Source organism: Lycium barbarum, chromosome 11 (genome assembly GCF_019175385.1).
Source record: "Lycium barbarum isolate Lr01 chromosome 11, ASM1917538v2, whole genome shotgun sequence".
Taxonomy (NCBI): domain Eukaryota; kingdom Viridiplantae; phylum Streptophyta; class Magnoliopsida; order Solanales; family Solanaceae; genus Lycium; species Lycium barbarum.
Window position 1 is genome coordinate 73,324,663 of NC_083347.1, and position 11,434 is coordinate 73,336,096.

The window sequence follows — 11,434 nt, forward strand, 5'->3', positions numbered from 1 at the left end:
TTGACATGAATACAGTTGAGTTGAATACAGTGAAAAGAATTTTTGAAATTTTTTTATTCGCTGTATTCATGAATACAACTAGGCCGTTTTATGAATACAGCAAGCCATTTTTCGAATACAGCGGGGTAACTGTAGCTACGCAATGTAAATATTGAAACTGTAGCTATCACAAAATTTAAACCCCCAAAATGTAGTCATTTATGTAAAATTCCCATTCTTTTTTACATTGATGAATAACTTTCATTATCATGACAATGAGAAAAAGGTTCGACTCTTTCCATCTCAAAGACTTAATTCCATCATATACTTTTAATTTTTAAACTTAATTTTTTAATTATAGCTAAAGTGATAGTACATAAAATACATACTATACATGTTGCTATATATAATAATAATTCGAATATTTTTAAAATTTATTTTCAAAATACAAACCTTAAAGATTGGCTAAATTGCTAGTATTATCTCTACTTATATACTTATACTTATATATATATATATATATATATATATATATATATATTTTTCTATTGTATATAAACGCGGAAGTAGTACGAACACAGCATCTACCAGTTGTACAGAAGGTAGTATTAGTTGTACGGAATGGTGTTCCTGAAATCACGCTTTCCAGCCACGTGTATAGTATTATGAAAATTTTCAAACATTTCTCCTCTCTCACTGAATTTCCTTTACCAATTTATCTAATTTCCTTTGCCGCCTTCTTCCTCGCTTCTCCTCCTCCTCCTCTCTCAATTACGTGTGTTTCATTGAAATATCTTTTGACCGGAAACAATATCAAAATGAAGATGTGAGACTGAAAATTTGCAATTGGTATTTTCAGTTTCTTCCCAATTCTCTTCACAGGTGTTACAATCTATACAATTTTCAGGTTTGTTCTACTATCAATTTTGCCCTTCTGAATCTTGTAGCTTGACGACTTCGTTGTTTTGCTTGATTTTTCCCTCTGTTTGATCTCCATTTCTTAACCTTTGCCTCTGATTTTTTGTGGTGGTCGTTTTTCCAAAATAAAGAATTACCAAGTTGGATTTGGAACTCAGAAATCTTTGAAACAAGAAATTGGATTTTGGCCGACCCGCATAGAGTTCCTTCATTTACTTCCACTCTGTTTAACCGGGACTATCCGTCAGGCTTCTTTGGGTTTCTGATTGTGGAATGCGGTGCAGTTACTGACGACATCTTACTTATTTTTATTTTTATTTTCATTCTCTACTTTACTTGATTAATTATTTCATGCAAAGTGAAGTTGTGACAAACTAATCGCTTAGCAACTTCAAATTAACACAAGAAATAAATAATTTTCTTATGGTTTACTTTAGAATTGAAGCTGCAAGAAACTTCATTCCCCTGCTCTCGAGCTTGTGAGATTATATGCAGTTCTTTAAAATGATGTTAATCCGTAATCCTTAAATAAAATTGCATATAGATAAAATTTTAATTTTGACTATGCTACTTCAAGAAGGTTTTCTTTTACGGCTTATAATGTCACATGTGAGATTCCAAAAGCTGAATGCATCTCTAAGAATTCATAGTATATGTGCCAAAACCAAAAAAGAAATCTAAGAATCTGCAATATAGGTTCTCAACAGCCAAAACAATAAACTGTCAATCATGTCGTTTTTTAGATGTCATTATGTTGTATATGTTTGGAAACTTGGTATTGGAGACTAGCCTTTCGTCCATCTTAAATACTTATTTTGGTGAATGATGGATAAATACAATTCCTTCCCCGTACCGCCAATGAATAAAGTCAATAGATCTTAAATTGGTATATGCACTTGCTCTTGCTCATGCCACTTCTAATTAGAACTTTTAGAAATATTACTCTTCTGGTAACTTTTTAATTCCTTCTTGTAACTTCTGCCTTATTAACTACCTGCAGTGTACTACTAGAAAGAGGTAGTGTAGCTGCTGATTTGTTACGTGACTTTAATATTAAGTGAACTTCAATTCAATTTTCTTACTATTGTCTCCTAAATAGTAATCCATAGAATTAGCTAAGTGAAACTACATAGCTACAATGTGTCATCATAAGGACCTGTATACAATATTTGTTGTGCTTTAGGAAATATGCTAAACTAATAGAGGATCAAGTTTTACCGAAATAATAATTAATGAAAGTAGTACATTGTTAAGCATGGTTACAGAAGGAGAGGACAAAAGGAGGATGAGCAACATAGACATCAACACTGATGCATAATTACTGTGACAAAGTGTACAATAAGAGCTTGATGTTTACTTAAAATGTGTTGATGTTTCTTTCATGCTCTTTACGGTTGAAAATCAGCAATTGAAATTGGTTTACCTGAACTGCACGAGTAAAGAGATTTCCGGCATTTACAGTGAAAGTGAAACAACTTGGATGAGACAAGCGTAGCTATTGTTTGAACTGATTTCGGCCATTTTATGAGGATGAGGATGATTGTCAAACAATGGAACATAGAGCATGGATAACAGTCTTTAATAAATGTTTGTAACTTACTTTTTCACTTATTCTGCATGTTTTCCCCTTAAAGTATAAACATGAAACAAACAGATTGTGACCTTATCAGTTTTTCTATAGGTGGCTGGAAACTTAATATCTGCAGGGCATCTGCTTACAGATTTCATATGTGCATGTTAAGCTAACATATAAATATTGCATTAGCTGAATTCTTACATGCACATGTGCTATTACTTTGCATATATTTTTTGTGATTTGTAATAATTTTTTTCATTGTTTGGTTCAGGCTTGAGAAGGAAAAGAGAAGGTTTAAAGTCTTTCAGTTGAATGATTTGTGTGATGAGACCAGAGAATCCTAGAGCACTCCATCGCTTGGGGTTCATGGTCATTATGTTCGTTAACTTATAGTTACTTTCAGCAACTTAGTATTGCTATTTTGATCATAAGAATTTTTACGTGCATTTTTTCTCTCCATCATGTTTATGAATTAATTTACAAGCATCTTAAATAAAAGTTGAAATATATTATTATTCAAGATGTAATCTTTGATAGCAATATGTGTAGATTTAGCAGAACTTTTAGCAATTAGACACCAAGTAGTTGAAAAAATGAAGAAATAATTTAAGACTACTTAACCTAATGTGTTGATACATTGTGATAGAAAAATAAAACATCAGGTGATAATAGTTAAAACTCTGTAATGAATTTACGTTGTATCAAGGCTTGCAAAATTAGTATCAGGAAATTCTCTAGATTGATATCCTAAGCCACAATTGGTGTCACAAAATTAGATTATTTTATTATGGTTCAAAATCTTCCAAACTTCCATAAATTTTTTCAGGACCACTGATATATTGTTATCATGCCTATCGCAAAAGCGCAGGTTGATATTACTTTGTTGTATTCATCAGCTTGTTGCATTAACCTATTGCTAGCGTGAAAGCTGTTTGATGATTGTGATAAATACTACTATGGAGATCATGGTTCTTTAGAATGTTATGACTCTTGAGTATGGGGTATGACAACAGCTTGGATTGTATAAAACAGGTATGTTACCTTTCCTTTTATTAATTGGTGTATTGGAGATGCATAGGATAGTTTTAATTGTACCTTGACTCTTAGTTTAAGAACTCAAGATGGCAATAACAAGATGGATTATACTTCAGCTGCTTTACACTGTGGTGCTGGACAAGCACATGATTAAGAACTTGAAGTATTTTCTAATAGTTTCAACTTAGTTTCCACTTGCTGCATTGATGTGTGATTTTTTTTTTTAAAAAATTGATTATCAAGGCAGAATTCATCGAGGGGTATAGTTATATTCAAAGATGGTTACAAGATAAGTTACTTTCCAGGAAATAATTCTTTGCTCGGCTAATCCAAAGTCATGGAAAGGCCTCTCAAGCATGAACGTAGTTTAAACTATATATTTACAATCCTTTGGCATCTTCAGTTCATCAGTTCTCATTGCTTCCTTGCCTACAAAATAAAAACTGTTTATTTACTTTTTGCAAAAAATTTCCATACGACCTTAATTAACACAAGCAGAAAAGGAGAGAGCTGAGGGAGATGTGAAATAAAGACAACAAAAGGAAAAGGGCCATGAATGCTAACCTTAAACAATCACATTGGAATACAAAAACAGGAGTTTGATGCAGAGGCTGATACTCCTGAAATGGAAGTTGATAAGATGCGTCAACACATCAAGAACAATAGGTTCTTTCACGTGGTGCCAACTTACTCATGCATATGCAGGTAGTTAACTAATCATCTAAATAACACTTTGTTTTTACATGGTATATATAACATCCATTTTTTTTCATAGTTAATTAGTTGGATGTCATTTTGCCAATGCGTACGCCTGATTTATTTGTCTCTGAAACTTAAAAACTATGTGTTGTATAACTTCATTTTTACAAGGTACATATATAATTCATTTTGCTTCATAGTTTAGTTGGATGTCATTGACCAATGTTGTCCAGTTTATTTGACACTGAAACAATGGGAAGAAGTGTGGGAATGGAGGGAAATGACCATTTGGTGCACGAACTTGTAGATGTTGAAAGATTTTCAGAATTTATCAAAAACATGTAGGTGTTTCTACTAAACTCTCCTACCCAGATTGCCTTCTATATTTCCTAATGGATTCCTTGTTCTATTGACAGTGTCCAAACCATGGGAATGATTTTCAAATTCCAAGGAAGACTAAACAGTACCTTATCTGGGAGCATCTTATGAAGCCATTCAAGGAAAACTAAATAGAACCTTATCTGGGATCATTTTTTTTTTTTTCCTCAAGTTCATGTGTATTTGTGGTTGTGGATATGTCAGTTTGTTGTTTGAAGACTTCCACCACGTGTATTTGAGATTTCAAATGGAATATGGTTTGAAATGACTGGGACTTGCTTGCATTAACGTTAGAAGATATATATTTTTTCTTTGATAAGGAACGTTAGAAGATATATTTAGTCTTTGAATTCCTCTTTGTTTTATACCTTATGTACATGTTATGTACAATACAATGACAATCAGAATTTTTCGAAAGACTTTAACTAAACTGGAAATCAAATTAACCATGTTGGGCCAGTGCTAGACTTGCTAGTATATATTAGAAACGACAGTTGGGGTACGAACATGGACGAACAAGGGGCAGTTTTGTAATTTTCGTGTTTCATTTGTTTGGGGCAAATTTGGGACTGAAGACCTTCTGTATATCATACCCCATAAAATACGGTTCTTCTTCTTCTTCAGATCTAGAATCTGCCCCATACGGTTCTTCTTCCTTCAGATTCTGGAATCTACCCGGTCAAGAGATCTATTCTCCCTCGCTTCTCTTTCTCTGCTTCTAGCCCGGATCTGCTCCTCAATTCAGATTATTTAAGTTGTTTTTCTTCTTTTTTCTGACTTCTCTTCACCCTCTCTTCTTCAGTGTGTCCAATTCAATGGTGGCTATTTTCATTCTTTTTTTTAATTTTTAGGAGTGCTCTTTTATTTTTTCCCTTTATGATCAATGCATAAGAAAAAAAAAATTAGTTCAAGCACTATTCATCACGGTATGATTCTTTTACCGGGAGCTATAGTCATCAGCTGAGTAGTCAACTTTTTCCATTCTAAAAATCACAACATAGGAAGAAGTTTTGGAGCACCTTAATAGAGCAAGTAAACACCAATCGCTAAAAGAAGTTGGAAATGAAAGGATCTCGGAAAAGAGATATTAGTAAGTTATAAAGTAGAAGGTACTATAACATCTCAATTGGTTGTATTGGCTGTGATTCAGCTAATGTAAAGTGCTGTTTTTTAATATGTTTAATTAGAACATTATCCTCATGGAAGTTAGATCTTTCTAAGTAAACTTTTCCCAACCAACATATATACTAATATTCTAATTTAATGCTAAATTGTTCTTGTAGCAGTATGTGTTGTAATTGGTAAATGATTAATTACCTCTCACATCTTATGTAGAAGTAAAATTTCCTTACCTTGCCAAGTCTCAGAACTAAATGCAATTGATATATTCTTGAATTTTATAATTTACCCATCGGGCACACGCAATCGAAGTGATCTGCCTCGATTGGAGGGACTAACATAGATCTCCAAGTTTAGCAGAATCATGGTATCTTCAAGTATAAGACATCATAGTCCATACACAACTTTTGCATTTAATGACAGCTTGCAGCATGGAGACCATAACTCTCGGGATAAAAGGATAGGCATGAAAACAAATGTCTTAGAGGAGAAGGAGACAACGACATGGTTTAATTTGCTGCTATGCTGAATTTTTAATGACTTGAAGCAAGGTTTCTACTCATGAATCAACCAGGTTAGTATTTTAATTTTTATGTACTTTGTGTGCTGTTGAGTGAAATCTCTTTCTGATGAGGAGTTAGAAAAATGACGTCAATGCTTGAAACAGGTTGCTCCGAAATAAATTCAACTGCTCAAATTCTGTTTCCCTGAGGAAGTTAGAAAGCTAGAGTTTCAGGTGTGATTTCTACTGTATCTACATCTTCCCCTTTAAATAATGATATGATTACACTGTTATACATCGACTTCCTAACTATGCTAAAGTCTATACTGCAATTGATAAACTGTAGAACCAAGTGACAGATGTCAATTTGAGGATTTTCTACACACCTTAAATCCTGCTAATTTACCACCTTACAAGTTGACTATGAAAAAAGATTGTCCAGTTATACTACTGCGGATTTTAAATCCTTCGGAAGAATTATGTAATGGAACACGATTAATATGTCATAATTTCATCAAGCATGTTATTAGTGCTACTATACCCAGTGGTGACTTCAAAAATACACATGTATTCATTCCAAGAAATTAAGCTCAAGGTCAAACACTGGATTTTGTGGGAATTTATTTACGTGAACCTGTCTTTCACACGACCAACTTTATGTCACTTTATCCAGAGCTAAAAGTTCAAAAAATGTAAAAATATTAATACGTCCACCCACAGTGGAAGATACGGATGATCATTCTACATATAATATAGTATGTCAGGAAATCATTCGAAAAGCATTCTCATGAATTGCTAATTGAAGTGTACAATGTTTCCTCATTCAGTTTTTCCTGATTGAAGGTAACATCTAAGATTTAAGAGATCTTCACTTTAGGATCCCACAATACGATATTGAAATGTTTTAATCTTCTTCTTCTTTAATACATACATGTGCTTATCTCGCTGACTGAATTATTGCCATTTCTAGAAGTCGGATTGCTTATCTTTGTTCTGTTTGTATTGACAGTTATATAGGGATGGATGACGCAGAGATATAGTATGTGACAATAGAACTGGAATGCTAAAGGTTAGTTCTTACTTGCTTACTTTTATGTTTCCGAAAGATGGATTTATAATAGTCAACCACAAGTGTCCTCTGCTCTCCAAAAATGTCTTGAATATCTGAATGTAAAGTCACTTTCTTGTATTAGTGGGAGATGTAAGATTCTGCAATGCCAAAGTAAACAATATTTTGCTTCTTTATTTTCCCTTGGAGCGGATTTAGTTTTAAATTAAATGAGCTTCGCCAAGAAATATGAAGGATTGCCCTACCTACTGCACTAGCTATTGAATCTCCTTTGTAAAGATTTATACCTAGGTGTGATATTTTAAATTTCCTTACTTAAATTTCTGATTTCGACACTCAATAAGACGGCAAAAGAATTTTGAAAGTATTTAAGAAAGAAGGACAAGAAAAAAAGAGAAGAAGAAACTCACTTCACGCAATTCCTAGAATTACAATATTGGCAGGCGTTACATAAAACACATGAAATAGGCCTAATTAAGAAGGACAAGTAAATGAACCGTAAATGGTGTGATTAGCACATCACTAACAGTGAAGTTACTTTTGCAGTAAAAAGGTTCAAAATCTGGAATCTGTTGATCATATTTAGGTGCTTAAAACAACATACAATTTTAAAAGTATTAGCGTGTCCTCTTCATGTACCTCTTGATTGATCAGAAACTTGAAAAAGATTGTAAGGATCAACCACTCAATCTTATACATCAAAATATCAAATTACCACAAACAGTTGGATATATCCGAGCGCTCTTCTCTCCTTTTTGTATTTCATCTCATGTATCTGTATTTTCATAGTTGATTGGTGTTTACTTGCTATTGAAAGTAATTTAAAACTTCCCCAATGCTGCTAATTTGTTCACATATCCTGCTATTTTGAGAATAGCAAGAGTGACTGCTGAGGTGGGCACTTTTTTGAGAGCATTTATTCTCTTAGTCCCAGCATCTTCAGAAAGAATGGGGAATCTTCCTTAGATGTTGTATTTCTCGCTCTATTTTTCTTTTTCTGTATTTTCACTTGTTTCCCGATATTCACATTAGGGGGAGATTTTTCATCTAGCCAATTGATTACCTTCACTGAAGTCTGCAGGCTTCAACAAATGCAGAGGACGAGATTTTATAGGTCAGCTTTTTCTTCTATGCGTTCCTCTCTGTTATTCTCTACTATCTTTTGTAAGCTTCGTTTTAACAAATTATGTGATAGCTTTAGATTTAGACGGAAGCTATGGTGATTTGAATAGAAGAATTGTGACGCTTTTCCTATTTTATTTGTAAGGGGGAAACTGAAATTACTCCTACAATTATCCCTTTATCTTTTGGAGGTAAAAAAACATTAAAAATGGTTGCTATAACTTTCCAAAATAAAATAAATAATAGAAAAAACTTCGCGTAACCAATTACAAACTAAATGTCTTTATACAAAGAATTTCCCAATGTCAATATATAAATATCACGCTACAATAAAATATACAGAATTTCAGTAACAAAATTGCGTAATACTAAGTCATTTTCCGATACGAGCCTATGTGCAAACTAAGAAATGGCTTTGTCAAGAAATCTAAAGAACTAGATCATATTAGGTCTATTCTAATTTTTCAATTTGGATAAACATGGCTTTTCTGCACCTATTTTCAGTTGATTCTTATTAGCTAAGACTGAATTATTGCTGGAATATTTGAACTTGAATATAATGCAAATTTAATGGTGTGATGATCTATATTATCCAAGATACATCTACACCAGATATACTCTACTTTCCCATATATAGAATTGAAAATTTCAAATTTAGCTTCACTACAGACCATGATTGCAGTTGAAGAACTGAAAATATGCTCATTTGATAGATTATGATTAGAAAGCAGAGGCTGGATCCGGAATGATAGAGCGTAGAAGTTCCATCATCAAATCACAGACTCTATTGTCCAGTGCCACATAAACCGACCATTTTAATATTCTGCATATGAAGATGGGCCCAAGTCTCATTCGCTTCCATCCCATTTTCTTTGAGTGATTCAAAGTGTCCCTTCCTCTTCTGGTAAGCTTCTCAGTACACTCTTACAATTTCTCTGGTGTTTCTACAGATTGTGGTGATAAAAAATCTTTGTTGTCTTTTTATTTCCAGTACTTTGGTTGGTATATGATAGATTATTTTTTTTGGCAGTTTATTGTAGGATTTTTCACTTGCATGCACATGGCACTTGACACACCTGATTGAACTTGCAAAGTTCAAATTGTGGACATGAGTCGTGAGCGAGAAAGCCCTGAGAATAGAATCAGATTCCAAAATCTGATTTTGGAAGATGAAGAGGTAATTTCATCAATAGTCTGAACAATTTCGATAACAATCGAACATTGTTTTCTTCAATCCTTCTTAGGTGTTTTAGGTGTATATAAGAAGTGTTCCCTACTTTGGGAACTACATGAATGGATGAGGAAACTAAAAAGGCAGCATATGAGGTGTAGTTCTGCCAATCAATTCCAAAATTTTACTATTGCCAAGTAAATAATGTTTACTGAGTTGTACTCGGCATTCAGCACATAGACATAGTGTTTACTTTGTTCCACTAGCAGAGGAGAAGTACCAAGGTTGCAGGAAGTGATTCTGGAGCTAATTTGCAGGAAGAGACATTTGGTTATTGAGATTTGAGACACAAAGTTGATCTATTTTCCTGTGGAAACTATAGAAACTGGTACTTCTGCAGAAATTGAAGATGATATGGCTTTAGCTCTTATAGGTATTTGGCAATTTCTGATGTTAAAAAGGTTGAATGCAATGTGTTGTGATATATAGGGAGCTTGTAATTATACTGTCTATATATATTCTTGCACGAAGTGTTGAAGATGTCTTAACTTTTGAAAGAGGGAAATGCCGGTAAATGCATTTGACTGGTTTCTTCTCCATTGATATTCGGCCTGGTGACCTTAGGTTTGCCACTGGTGGTGGTGATCACAAGGTAACTGCTTTTTCATTCTTTACCAATTAGTATATTTTGTTAATGTAGATTATGGTTTTTATCTGGCTCCATTACTATTTTCTTTGTCTATAGTTTTATAATTTACCCATCGGGCACACGCAATCGAAGTGATCTGCCTCGATTGGAGGGACTAACATACATCTCCAAGTTTAGCAGGTTTGCCACTGGTGGTGGTGATCACAAGGTAACTGCTTTTTCATTCTTTACCAATTAGTATATTTTGTCAATGTAGATTTGTGGTTTTTATCTGGCTCCATTACTATTTGCTTTGTCTATAGTTTTATAATTTACCCATCGGGCACACGCAATCGAAGTGATCTGCCTCGATTGGAGGGACTAACATACATCTCCAAGTTTAGCAGAATCATGGTATCTTCAAGTATAAGACATCATAGTCCATATTTACTGCAGGTTTCCGGCTCAGCCTTTCAGAAAGATGGGCAAGGGTTCGGCTTGCTTTCTTAACGAGATAGAAATAATTAATTTAGGATCCCTGAAAGATGTTTTGATGTTTTTGGTTGAAAACACTTTATGTTCACCTCATTCTATTCAATTTATGAAGTTATATGTACTCTTACATTGCGTTTGTTTCAACAGATCCAAGACACTTCAACTTCTTCGCATTTGCTGATAGACTCCCTGTAGTAGCATTGTGCCATACTACCATTGAACATTGAGTTTATCATTCGACTTATGGATTCGTAGGAAGATGGCTCAGTTGCATGTACCCTATGGAGATGGCTGCACTACTTTTAACTTCGTAGTTTTTCCTTCTAAAGTTGGAGACTGATGCTATACTTCTAACTCACTGTAATATTTTTGCATTCCGTACTAAACATTTTTTATGTCGTGCTTTGTTAGAAGAGGTTGTTGTAAGAATGACTTCTCCAAACAAGAATTTGGAATTGTTGTGCTATTGGTACTTCAATTAGTTTTCCCCTTTTTTTCTTCTACTTTTTCACCGCTTAAAAGTTTTTAGTCTTCTAGAATCGGGTTACTTGAATTTTTGTATAATCTATATAGGTTTATACTATATTCTTTTTCTTGAAAAGACATGTAAAGAACGAAAAACTCCAACAAAAAAATTGGTCTCTTTATGTAGGTATATGCGAGATAAAATTTGAAATGTGGTTATTCTTTTATACACTTAATATATGTAGCCGAGTATAGAATTATCTTTTGGCGAAAATCAT

General features: G+C 33.6%; 1 long non-coding RNA gene across 23 annotated transcripts; it reads left to right on the forward strand.

The window, feature by feature from the left end:
* Positions 1-574: 574 nt before the first annotated feature.
* LOC132618470 (uncharacterized) lies at positions 575-11,169 on the forward strand. Of its 23 annotated transcripts, none has more exons than XR_009574135.1 (12): positions 576-4,548; positions 4,624-5,886; positions 6,048-6,278; positions 6,372-6,440; positions 7,216-7,275; positions 8,308-8,389; positions 9,111-9,301; positions 9,428-9,574; positions 9,886-9,956; positions 10,058-10,220; positions 10,314-10,425; positions 10,839-11,169. It is a non-coding gene; the product is annotated as an uncharacterized LOC132618470 (long non-coding RNA). The 23 variants fall into 23 exon arrangements; XR_009574130.1 differs by having other exon boundaries at positions 577-3,505; positions 4,104-4,213; positions 4,441-4,548; positions 9,428-10,220; XR_009574133.1 differs by having other exon boundaries at positions 577-3,505; positions 4,104-4,213; positions 4,468-4,548; positions 9,428-10,220.
* The last annotated feature ends 265 nt before the right edge of the window (positions 11,170-11,434 follow it).